This window comes from Rhineura floridana, chromosome 4 (assembly GCF_030035675.1).
Source record: "Rhineura floridana isolate rRhiFlo1 chromosome 4, rRhiFlo1.hap2, whole genome shotgun sequence".
NCBI classification, from domain to species: domain Eukaryota; kingdom Metazoa; phylum Chordata; class Lepidosauria; order Squamata; family Rhineuridae; genus Rhineura; species Rhineura floridana.
The window spans coordinates 49,058,266-49,072,235 of record NC_084483.1 but is presented as its reverse complement, the minus strand read 5'-3'; positions in this window follow the sequence as shown (position 1 = coordinate 49,072,235).

Here is a 13,970-nt window from a genome sequence, read left to right as displayed (position 1 = left end):
GGAGGAAAGTAGTGAATAGAGAATCTGGAGGAGAGCTGCTCAATCATGCATTTGATTTGAGATAAATGGCATCCACTATGAAAGGTTGCTTCTGCATACAATATACATTTTGTGAATGATACCAACATGTCCTTTAATCTGATTTGCGGAGAGCTATGGGAACGTTCTGATGGCATGGAATGTTCTAATTCTAATTATTATTAAATTTGCCCCATATCAAGACACCAGGACGACTGTTTGTTTAATTGCCTTAAGGAAGGATTAGGCTGTTGTACTTAAACATAACACACAAAATTAAGATTTCAGCAGATAGTAACTGTGCCCTGAGACACATGAAATAGGCTGAAATATAGGTGTGGATTGCTGAGATGCTCTTGGCTGACAGAGAAGGGTCATATAGAATTCAGAGCAGGGCATCTTGTCTTACTAAAAAAATGGGGATGGTAATACCTGGGGTCAAATTACAGGAGGAATTGGCCAATTCCAATGAGCCATGTTGCACATTAGCAAATAATAGTTACCCCTTTCAACTGGTGTATAATGTTGCCTTGGAGTGGCAGTAGTCTTCAATGGCTTTTGGACCTGGTGTCCCTTTTAACCCAAACACGCATGTGGGGACACGGTTCTTCATTTTTTACCATATATTTACATAGTAGTAGTGTTGCTATTGTGAGCCATCTTAGTTCAAGCTATGACCTGATAGTGGATCCCAACCCACTAGTTGAAGGCCAATACTTTTAAGACGTCAGAGCTGCTACAGCACAAAGGCTTCTACTACAGCTCTTTTGCCTCATATCTGTAAAGGAAGAACTGGACCATTCCTCGTGCCATCTCAGAACCCCCTACTTATTTACCTTTATTCTGCTTGCAACAGTGCATATTCATGTTCAGCTGATCTATGTAGGTAGTTCAACAATTTCTAGTGGTCATATGAAATATTGTAATAGGAATAAAACTAATGTTCTGTGTTAAATGTAGGCCAGGAGGAATAATGACAGTTACCAAAGTTCAAAAACTATTCCTTGGAGAAGCCACAGTTGGCAGGGCCACAGTTTCAAGTGAAAATGTGATTTTCTTGTGCCATAATGAATGGTGGTCTTGTATTTTGTTAACTTTTATTTTATTTGTAAAATTTGTATATCCCACAACATACAGTGCCTTGTAAAAGTAATCAGATCCCTGACCGATGCTGTCATATTAGTGAATTACAAATGGTACATTGTAATTTCGTTCTGTATGATATTTTATTTTGAAACACTGAAACTCAAAATCAATTATTGTAAGGTGACATTGGTTTTATGTTGGGAAATGTTTGTAAGAAACAAGAACCTGAAACGTTGCTTGCATAAATATTCAACCCCCACACATTAATATTTGGTAGAGCCACCTTTCGCTGCAATAACAGCTTTAAGTCTTTTGGGGTAGGCAGAGCTTCGAAAAGTTACTTTTTTGAACTGTAACTTCCATCAGCTTCAGCCAGCATAGCCACTGGATTGGGCTGATGGGAGTTGCAGTTCAAAAAAGAATCTTTTCCAAGCTCTGGGGGTAGTTATATACCAGCTTTGCACATGGTGTCAGAAGGATTTTGGCCCATTCTTGGCAGATTCGCTCCAGGTTGTTCAGGTTGGTTGGACATCACTTGTGGACAGCAATTTTCAAAGAGGGCCACAGATTCTCCATAGGATTGAGATCAGGACTTTGACTGGGCCACTGTAGGACATTCACCTTTTTGTTCTTGAGCCGCTCCAATGTTGCTTTGGCCTTGTGCTTGGGATCATTGTCTTGCTGAAAAGTGAATTTCCTCCCAAGCCTCAGTTTTTAGTGGACTAAAACAGATTTCTCTTGCTTTATTTCCCTGTATTTTACTCCATCCATTCCTCCTTCAATTTTAACTAGATGCCCAGTCCCTGCTGATGAGAAGCATCCCCACAGCATGATACTGCCACCACCATACTTCTTTGTAGGGATGGTTTGTCTTGAGGCATGGGCAGTATTAGGTTTGCGCCACACAGCGCTTTGGGTTTTGGCCAAAAAGCTCTATCTTGGACTCATCTGACCACAACACTTTTCCTACATTGCAGCTGGGGCACTCTCATGCTTTCTGGCAAACTGTGCTTTCAGATGGCACTTTTTGAGTAACGGCTTCTTTCTTGCCACCCTCCCGTACAGACCATTGTTAAGTAGAGCTGTTGATATGGTTCACTGGGGCACCATTACTCCACTCCCAGCCACTGAACTCTGTAGCCCCTTCAAAGTTGGCCTCTCTGTGGCTTCTCTCACAAGTCTCCTCCTTGTATGAGCGCTGAGTTTTGAGAGATGGTGTTTTCTTGGCAATGCCTGGGTGGTGTGATGCAGCTTCCACTTCCTGATCCAACTTTGCTCACTGGGATATCCAAACACTTGGATATTATTTCGTACCATTTTCCTAATCTATGCATTTGTATTACATTATCTCTCACTTCTGTAGAATGTTGGTCTCCATTTTCCTTCAGATCCACAGCCTGACCAATGATCAGTGGGGTTTTTATTCTGACAATGTGACAGCAACTTCAGTGGTTCACAGGTGGAGGCCAATGGTAAGGTAACTGTCCTCGATAGGGCAATTTCTTTCATCTGTGTAAACTGGGAGCTTCCACAGCACAGGGGTTGAATACTTAGGCAAGCAACATGTTTCGGTTTTTTGTTTCTTACAAACATTTCCCAACATAAAACCAATGTCACCTTACAATAATTGATTCTGAGTGTCAGTGTTTCAAAATAAAATATACAGAACGAAACTACAATGTACCATTTGTAATTCAATAATACGAGAGCATTGGTCAGGGGTCTGATTACTTTTGCAAAGCACTGTATATAAATACGCAATGAACCCATACAGAAATGTAAAATCAAATCATTAACGATTGCACTTAATGTTGCACTTGTATGGCCCAATCCAAAAATGAACAGAATTTCTACCTACAAGACGGACCAGATGCATGCCTACTCAGAAGCAAGTTCCATGGTAAGTGTGTTTAGGACTGCAGAGCTTTTGTTGGAGGGACCTGTAAGGCAAATATAAAATGTACACTGGCTAGAAAGCATTTAAAATTATTCTATATGCTTTCTATTTTAAATACAGTCTTGCAGTAACAATATTCATGCATTTATGATATGGAATGCATACATTGCTTTTTATGTGAACACCCTCAAGATGGTTTACAAGCAATCTGTATAAAAACAAACACAACATTAAATGATAAGAACACAAGGATAACAATAAAACCAGTAGATTCAGACGGAAGGTAAAAACCTGACAAGTCTTGAACACCATTCATTATTTAATTACGATACAAGAGACAATAGCTTCCCCTTGCTCTGTTTTCCTTTGCAATGTGCTATCTTGACCACCCTCCCATCTACCATCACTGTAGAGATGCAACAATTATGCCACATGGTGTGGTTGTGCTACTCTCCAGTAACTCGAAAACATGTTAGAAAGCGTCAAGGAGAGTGTGGTGGCAGCTGCATGCCACTTGTTTTTTTCTTTAGCTCACCTAAGGCCACTGGAGCTGCATTCAGATCCATTTAACAAGGCTGACATCACTTACATGTGCTGAAATTGGTTTAACTGGTCTGTGGCTCTGATTACAATTTTGTGCAATTTGTCTGTAGCTTAGGCTATTCTTTGGGTTTCTCCCACCCATTCAGGATCCCCCTATTTTTTATATTTTAGCAGGCTGTGGGGGGTGAGGGGAGCCCAAAGCTTGGAAACACTCTTGTCCGTGCATGGTACATTTTTGGCTAAATAAGGATTTGCACTCAGACAACCAGTTAGCTCTTACTAACATTGATACAAGGTGTTGATAAGTGAACTTTAATGAGTGACCCTTTTGTCCCCTGAGCTTCCCCCACAGCTACCTTGTACGGTTTTCAGGTGAAATTGCTTTGCAATGTCAGCAACTTCCTTCTGAACTGGCATGACGGTGGGGAACCCTCTTCAGCTCACGGGCCGCATTCCCTTGCAGGCAACCTTCTGGGAGGTACATCCGCCAGGACTTAGACTCCAGTGTTATAGCAGGTGAATCAAGCGTGGTATCCAGAGCACAGCCTTGTCCTGATTTCTTAGATGAGCTTCAGTTGGTACAGCCTGAGCATGTTGACAAGGTGCTTGGACAGGTTCGTGCACCACTTCTGTGCTGGATCCTTGCCCTTCTTGGCTAATAAAAGCTAGCAGGGATGGAACAGCCGGCTGGGCCAGGGAAGTGATTAATGCCTCTGTGAGAGAGAGTGGTCCCTGGCCACCTGAAACAGGCGGTAGTGAGACCACTTCTGAAGAGACCCTCCCTGGACCCAGAAATTTTTTAATAACTATAGGCCGGTGGCAAATGTTCCATTCCTGGGCAAGATCCTTGAACGAGTGGTTGCAGGCCAGCTCCAGACACGCTTGGATGAGACCGATTATCTGTATCCATTTCAGTCGGGTTTCAGCCCTGGATTTGGCATGGAAACAGCCTTGGTTGCCCTGTATGATGACCTGTATCGGGAGAGAGACGGGGAGTGTGACTCTGTTGATTCTCCTTGGTCTCTCAGCAGCTTTCAATACCATTGACCAAGGTATCCTTCTGGGAAGACTGGCTGAGTTGGGAGTGGGACTGCATGGCGGTGGTTCCACTCCTACTTGGCAGGTCAGCTCCAGAAGGTGGTGCTTGGGGAACATTGCTCAGCACCCAGGGCTTTCCAGTATGAGGTTCCGCAGGGATCTTCGGTCCCCCATGCTGTTCAACATCTACATGAAACCGTTGGGTGCAGTCATCCAGAGTTTTGGAATGTGTTGCCATCAGTATGCTGATGACACACAGCTCTATTTCTTCTTCTCATCCTCTTTAGGTGAGGCTGTCAATGTGCTGAACCGGTGCCTGGCTGCGACAATGGACTGGATGAGGGCTAATAAACAGGCTCAATCCAGACGAGACTGAGGTGCTGCTAGTGGTAGTTCTTCTGACCGGATGTCCTGGATGGGGTTGCACTCACCCTAAAGGAGCAGGTTTGTAGCTTGGAGGTTCTCCTAGAAACATCTCTGTCACTTGAGGCTCAGGTAGCCTTGGTGGGACGGAGTGCCTTCTACCAACTTTGGTTGGTGGCCCAGCTACGCCCCTATCTGGACAGGGATAACCTGGCTTTAGTTGTCCATGCTCTGCTAACCTCCAAGCTAGATTACTGCAATGCTGTCTACTTGGGGCTGCCTTTGAAGACGGTTTGGAAACTGCAGCTTGTGCAAAATGCAGCTGACAGATTGGTAACAGGGACCAGACGGTCCGAACATACAAAACCGATTCTGGCCCACTTGCATTGGCTGCCTGTATGTTTCCAAGCTCAATTCAAGGTGCTGGTTTTAACCTATAAAACCTTCCATGGCTTGGGACCACAATACCTGATGGAATGACACGAACCCACCAGTACACTATGCTGAACATCAAAGGCCTTCCTCCGGGTGCCTACTCTGAGGGAAGCTCAGAGGATGGCAACAAGGCAGAGGGCCTTCTCAGTGGTGGCTCCCCAAATTATGGAATGATCTATATGATGAGGTACGCCTGGCGCCAACAGTTACCTTTTCAGCACCAGGTCAAGTCTTTCCTCTTCTCCCAGGCATTTTGGCATGTGTTTTTAAATTGCTTTTTAAAAATGTGTTTTTGAAAGTTTATATATCTGTTTTTATTGTTTTTAATTGTTGTAAACCGCCCAGAGAGCTTTGGCTATGGGGCAGTATATAAATGCAATTATTATTTTTATTATTATTACTCTTTATTTTTACCCCGCCCTTTTTCCAAAACTGGAACTCAAGGCGGCTTACAAATAAAAACCACACATAGATAAAAAACACACAAAAATATACAATTAAAATAGAATTAAACTATTCGTAACATTAAAACCATGAAACATACACTTAAAATACTAAGACAATTTAAAACATTAAGAATAGGACCATAGAACAATACAACAGACCTTATGAGGTCCTATCTTAAACAGCTTCTAGTCCAAAAGCCTGTTGGAATAAAAAAGTATTTGCCTGCCGACGGAAGGATAGCAAGGAAGGGGCCATTCGTGCTTCCCTAGGAAGAGAGTTCCAGGACCTGGGGGCAGCCACCGAGAAGGCCCTATCTCGTGTCCCCACCAATCACGCTTGCGAAGGTGTTGGGACTGAGAGAAGGGCCTCTCCTGAGGATCTCAACACCCGGGTAGGCTCATATGGGGAGATACGGTCTGACAAATAGCCTGGACCTAGGCCGTATAGAGCTTTATAGGTCAAAACCAGCACTTTGAATTGTGACCGGAAACAAACTGGCAGCCAGTGGAGCTGTCGCAACAAGGGGGTTGTATGGTCCCTGTAACCAGCTCCAGTTAGCACTCTGGCTGCAGCTCTTTGTACCAGTTTAAGTTTCCCAAGAGTCTTCAAAGGCAGCCCCACGTAGAGCGCGTTACAGTAATCTAAATGGGATGTAACTAAGGCATGCAATAAATAAACACATGCCAATGCAGGTGGGCAAGGCCAGAAGCAATATGGGGCTCTTACCTTTTGTTCTGTACGCTGCGTCCCAGCCAGGCAGAAACCAGTGGTTTCTATGCACACAAACGCCCCGCTCATCTTTCCATCCAGCCAAGCAAGAGGCATTCTCTCCATTCACAGGCATCATCTTGGCAAGCAGAAGCAGTTGAGCTAGGTGCAGAGCAAGGCCAGTGAGAAAGCCTGGACAGAGTCCTGAGGGCTGGGTATAGAGGCCTGGTGGGCTGTATTTGGCCCTTGGCCATGAGGTTCCCCACCCCTGCTGCATATAATGTCCAGAATCACCTGGTAGCCCTGCCACAGCACTACGAGTTGTAGGAGGATGCTGGCGCAGTAACCCTGGAGCACAATGCTACGTGCTTCTGTTGCCAGGGCAGTGAGCTGTGAAATTAGAGCCAACGTACACTTAATGGAGCAAACACAATCCATGATCATTTCAGTGACTAAATAGCACGTTCTCTTTATTGCTGTATTGTTTTATTATGCTGCTTATCAGACTGGCTTTTTTCTTTTTTAAATCATAGCTAGGCCTTATTATACCAGGAATATCCAGCTGGTGGCAGCAGCGCTTTTTCTTAATGCAGCTAAATACTTTCTAAACACTAACCCGTGAAGGCAATGGGCAGAGCAAGGAGTGCAGATGAGTCTGCTGATTTCAAAAATTATGAGCAAGAGTCAGTCAGAAATGTGTGTGTAAAATGATGTGTGTGTAGAAAAAAGATTGTGGAAATTATTTCCACTTACTATTGTTTATTTTCAAAGTGAGTTCATGTTTTCAAACCTTCAGAACGATGAGAATGAAAAATCTTTAAAATTAAAGCCTGAAGCTTATTACACCATCCGAAGGCATGAGACTTGCTCTGACAGCCTAAGATCTGGTGACCAATGGCCCTTATTGCCTGAAACTAAGGCTCTAGTTCCTATAGTTCCTGCTTTGTTCCTAATAGATTGTAGATTCTGCACTTTACATCAGTGCTGTACAGGACAACTTGTGTGCCTTCCCTCCTTCAGTGAAGGTGGGTGCCCACTGGGGACTGGTAGGGCAGAAGGCAGGGAATCTGATAGCAGGAGTAGCCAGAGCCAGTCAACCAATTCTGGTTTTCTCCCCGTCTTCCTGCTGAATTCTACAACAGCCGGTGTGATACCCCCAGAGTAAGGACACAGGCAGGTGCGGGCTGGCTGAGGGCAGATGGAGAGCTTGCCATAATGGACCAGTCTCCACTGTCCTTCCCAGACAGCTCAATATGGCCACCACACTGGCTATTGACAGGTTTGTTTCTCAGGATGCCTGCCTTAGAGTGGGCCTTCCCTGCTGCTGTGCAGTGCTGCTTCTCTTTTTCTGCTCTTTGATGGCTTCTGGATTTGAGCAAGGGTTTTGTATGCATTACTGGTTTAAAATGCATCTAGGTTGTTCTTTTTCTCCATTTGAATTGAAGCTGGTTTGGGAGAAAAGTGCATCCAAATTCAGTTTGTAAGAAACTACAGGATAGATACGGATAGTGGCAAAGGGGAAGGCACTGCTTCCCAGACCAGTGGTGAGAGTGCACCGGGTGCAGAGTAAATAGACCCTGTACACAGCCTTGATGTCTATTACAGTCATGCTAACCCATAGGAAGTTGACTTATATTGAATCAGACTATTGATCTATCTAGCTCCGGTATAACCAGTGTGGAGCCCTCCAGACATTTTGGATTACAACACCCATCAGCAACACTCAGAATGGCCAATGGTCAGGGATGATGGGAGTTGCAGTCCGTGATGTCTGGACGGTACCATACTGGTTATCCCTGATCTAGCTCAGTACTGTTGATTCTAACTGGCAGTGGCTGCCCAGGATGTCGGACAGGGGACATTCCCAGTCCTACCTGAAAATGCAAGGGACTGAAGCTGGGACCTTTTTGTTTCTTATTACTGAAAAATATTGATCCAGGATCTGGGACTGCAATGTATATTGCCCTGAATAGCTCTGATCACCTGTTGGGGTGGGGGGCAGGGGAGATAACTGAATCCAAACCTCCTGAAAAGTGCACCCATTTGTGTGTGTTTCTTCCTGTTGAATCAGGAATTTGTTTTCAACATTTAAGCCGGTCTTTGAGAAGTGGTATCATGGACACTCCCAGAATGTATCACATTGCTAATATGTGCTGTTAATAACCTCAACAAATATCTTTGAAAGTGAATTCATTACTTCCGGATGCAGCTTTGCTGCTGGAAGTGTATGTGCTGTTCGCATGCATAAGAACATAAGAACATAAGAAGAGCCTGCTGGATCAGGCCAGTGGCCCATCTAGTCCAGCATCCTGTTCTCACAGTGGCCAAACAGGTGCCTGGGGGAAGCCCGCAAGCAGGACCCGAGTGCAAGAACACTCTCCCCTCCTGAGGCTTCCGGCAACTGGTTTTCAGAAGCATGCTGCCTCTGACTAGGGTGGCAGAGCACAGCCATCATGGCTAGTAGCCATTGATAGCCCTGTCCTCCATGAATTTGTCTAATCTTCTTTTAAAGCCATCCAAGCTGGTGGCCATTACTGCATCTTGTGGGAGCAAATTCCATAGTTTAACTATGCGCTGAGTAAAGAAGTACTTCCTTTTGTCTGTCCTGAATCTTCCAACATTCAGCTTCTTTGAATGTCCACGAGTTCTAGTATTATGAGAGAGGGAGAAGAACTTTTCTCTATCCACTTTCTCAATGCCATGCATAATTTTATACACTTCTATCATGTCTCCTCTGACCCGCCTTTTCTCTAAACTAAAAAGCCCCAAATGCTGCAACCTTTCCTCATAAGGGAGTCGCTCCATCCCCTTGATCATTCTGGTTGCCCTCTTCTGAACCTTTTCCAACTCTATAATATCCTTTCTGAGATGAGGCGACCAGAACTGTACACAGTATTCCAAATGCGGTCGCACCATAGATTTATACAACGGCATTATGATATCGGCTGTTTTATTTTCAATACCTTTCCTAATTATCGCTAGCATGGAATTTGCCTTTTTCACAGCTGCCGCACACTGGGTCAACATTTTCATCGTGCTGTCCACCACAACCCCGAGGTCTCTCTCCTGGTCGGTCACCGCCAGTTCAGACCCCATGAGCGTATATGTGAAATTAAGATTTTTTGCTCCAATATGCATAATTTTACACTTGTTTATATTGAATTGCGTTTGCCATTTTTCCGCCCATTCACTCAGTTTGGAGAGATCTTTTTGGAGCTCTTCGCAATCCCTTTTTGTTTTAACAACCCTGAACAATTTAGTGTCGTCAGCAAACTTGGCCACTTCACTGCTCACTCCTAATTCTAGGTCATTAATGAACAAGTTGAAAAGTACAGGTCCCAATACCGATCCTTGAGGGACTCCACTTTCTACAGCCCTCCATTGGGAGAACTGTCCGTTTATTCCTACTCTCTGCTTTCTGCTTCTTAACCAATTCCTTATCCACAAGAGGACCTCTCCTCTTATTCCATGACTGCTAAGCTTCCTCAGAAGCCTTTGGTGAGGTACCTTGTCAAACGCTTTTTGAAAGTCTAAGTACATTATGTCCACTGGATCACCTCTATCTATATGCTTGTTGACACTCTCAAAGAATTCTAATAGGTTACTGAGACAGGACTTTCCCTTGCAGAAGCCATGCTGGCTCTGCTTCAGCAAGGCTTGTTCTTCTATGTGCTTAGTTAATCTAGCTTTAATAATACTTTCTACCAGTTTTCCAGGGACAGAGGTTAAGCTAACTGGCCTGTAATTTCCGGGATCCCCTCTGGATCCCTTTTTGAAGATTGGCGTTACATTTGCCACTTTCCAGTCCTCAGGCACGGAGGAGGACCCGAGGGACAAGTTACATATTTTAGTTAGCAGATCAGCAATTTCACCTTTGAGTTCTTTCACAACTCTCGGGTGGATGCCATCCGGGCCCGGTGATTTGTCAGTTTTTATATTGTCCATTAAGCTTAGAACTTCCTCTCTCGTTACCACTATTTGTCTTAGTTCCTCAGAATCCCTTCCTGCAAATGTTAGTTCAGGTTCAGGGATCTGCCCTATATCTTCCACTGTGAAGACAGATGCAAAGAATTCATTTAGCTTCTCTGCAATCTCCTTCTCGTTCTTTAGTACACCTTTGACTCCCTTATCATCCAAGGGTCCAATTGTCTCCCTAGATGGTCTCCTGCTTTGAATGTATTGATAGAATTTTTTGTTGTTGGTTTTTATGTTCTTAGCAATGTGCTCCTCAAATTCTTTTTTAGCATCCCTTATTGTCTTCTTGCATTTCTTTTGCCAGAGTTTGTGCTCTTTTTTATTTTCTTCATTTGGACAAGACTTCCATTTTCTGAAGGAAGACTTTTTGCCTCTAAGAGCTTCCTTGACTTTCCTCGTTAACCATGCTGGCATCTTCTTGGCCCTGGCGGTACCTTTTCTGATCTGCGGTATGCACTCCAGTTGAGCTTCTAATATAGTGTTTTTAAACAACTTCCAAGCATTTTCGAGTGATGTGACCCTCTGGACTTTGTTTTTCAGCTTTCTTTTTACCAATCCCCTCATTTTTGTGAAGTTTCCTCTTTTGAAGTCAAATGTGACCGTGTTGGATTTTCGTGGCAATTGGCCAGTTACATGTATGTTTAATTTAATAGCACTGTGGTCACTGCTCCCAATCGGTTCAACAACACTTACATCTCGCACCAGGTCCCGGTCCCCACTGAGGATTAAGTCCAGGGTTGCCGTCCCTCTGGTCGGTTCCATGACCAACTGATCTAGGGAATAGTCATTTAGAATATCTAGAAACTTTGCTTCTTTGTCATGACTGGAACACATATGCAGCCAGTCTATGTCTGGGTAGTTGAAGTCACCCATTACTACCACATTTCCTAGTTTGGATGCTTCCTCAATTTCATATCTCATCTCAAGGTCTCCCTGAGCATTTTGATCAGGGGGACGATAGATCGTTCCCAGTATTAAGTCCCTCCTGGGGCATGGTATCACCACCCACAATGATTCTGTGGAGGAGTCTGCCTCTTTTGGGGTTTCGAGCTTGCTGGATTCAATGCCTTCTTTCACGTATAGAGCGACTCCGCCACCAATACGTCCTTCCCTGTCCTTCCGATATAGTTTATATCCAGGAATAACCGTATCCCACTGGTTTTCTCCATTCCACCAGGTCTCGGTTATGCTCACTATATCAATGCTCTTCTCTAAGACCAAGCACTCCAGTTCTCCCATCTTGGTTCGGAGGCTCCTAGCATTAGCGTACAGGCACTTGTAAGCAGTGTCTCTCTTCAAGTGTCTTTGGCACTTGTGGTTAGGCCTGTGGTAATTTTGCTCTTCTGAATTTATATCCTGTGCCCCTGCTCTCACAATGCCTACTTCTAGGCCTACCCCTTTTAAAATTTCATCATTTCTTTGGTTTTTATCCCAGGGGGGAGGTTTATTCCGAACCGGACCTTTCTCAGCTCCTGTCAGGTTTCCCCCCTCAGTCAGTTTAAAAGCTGCTCTGCTACCTTTTTAATTTTAAGTGCCAGCAGTCTGGTTCCATTCTGGTTCAAGTGGAGCCCGTCCCTTTTGTACAGGCCCGGCTTGTCCCAAAATGTTCCCCAGTGCCTAACAAATCTGAACCCTTCCACCCGACACCATCGTCTCATCCACGCATTGAGACTGCGAAGCTGGGCCTGTCTGGCTGGTCCTGCGCATGGAACCGGTAGCATTTCAGAGAAAGCCACCTTGGAGGTCCTGGCTTTCAGCATCCTACCTAGCAACCTAAATTTTGCTTCCAGGACCTCACGGCTGCATTTCCCCATGTCGTTAGTGCCAACGTGCACCACGACCACTGACTCCTTCCCAGCACTGTCTACCAAACTATCTAAACGACGGGCGATATCCGCAACCTTCGCACCAGGCAGGCAAAACACCTTGCGGTCTACACACCCATCACACACCCCACTGTCTATGTTCCTAATGATCGAATCACCCACTACAAGGATCCCTCCACCCCCTGGAGATATATCCTCGGCACGAGAGGATAGCTGCTCATCCCCCAAGGAATGGGTCCCTTCTAAGGGATCGTTTCCCTGTTCCTCAGCTGGATGCTCTCCTTCCCCGAGACCATCGTTCTCCATGATAGCAGGAGAGCTATCATCGTTGGAGTGGGACACAGCTATAACGTCCCTGAAGGCCTCCTCCACACACCTCTCTGCCTCTCTCAGCTTTTCCAGGTCCGCCACCTTGGCCTCAAGGAAATGAAGTCGTTCCCGGAGAGCCAGGAGCTCATTGCACCGAGAGCACACCCACGACTTCTGTCCAACAGGCAGATAGTCGTACATGCTGCAGGCGGTGCAAAACACTGGAAAGCCCCCACACCCCTGCTGGCTTCTTACCTGCATAGTTTTGTTTAAGGTTTATTACGTCAATGGGTTGGAGACTGCGGTTTAGTTGAGGTCAGGGAACAGACGGGCAGAGTGGGGGGCCCTGGCCTCCTTGCCCTGCTGCCGAACTCGCCTTGACGCTTCGTCAGCTGGGGCTCCCTCTAGCTCGTGGAGCCCAATAGGAAGCAATAGGAAGCTGATATGAGGCAGCTCCTGAAAACATACAACAGCTGAACGAAGTAATGGACTGGTCACTAAACAACATTCCAGTCCGGCATGATGACATCTATGCCCCGACTTCCTTAAATTTGGCCCAAGAGATAGCCTGTGCAGAGAATAGGTCCCTTCATCAACCAGACAGAACTCACCAGGATAAAGACAAACCCACCCAACCCGAAAGGAGTCGAATCCAATCCCTGGAAGCCTCTAGCACTATGCATACTGACACGAATGTCAATCCAAATCATCCTACCCAGACTGAGCTGGATAAAGAGACAAAGGAGCCAAGTAAAGGGACTGTCCTGGAAATAGAATCCTGGCTCTTCTGGATAGCCACTGTCCTCGATCGTACTACAGTATTTTTAGCTGAATCCAACCAACTCCTAACTACACTGGCCGAAGCGTTCATAAAATCTGGTTTAAATCGTAAGGAAGAGAGGACTTGTCCCCCCCCTCAACATGGGCCCTATACAAATTCTACAAACAAGAAACCCACCTCGCAGAGCTACTAAGAAACACAAGGACACGGCTCAGAAAAACAAAATCACAATCAACTCGACAAGGATGAACAAGAAAAGCAAGAATATTAAAACATTAAAGAGACATCGCTGTAATAAAATGAATTTTGAGAAGCTTTTTAAATTACTAGACGCTCCATCTCCATCTCAGCGAGGAGGTACTTCCACAGAATGGGGCCCACAATGCTTAATGCATGGCTCCTAATGGATACAAGCCATTCATCCAAGCCATGGGAGACCAATGATTCTTCCAAAGACCTCCATGGTTGAACAGGGATATAAAGTGTCAGATGCACACGGGACCCAAATTGTTAAGGGTCTGTGGGTCTTTAAAAAAAAAAAAAA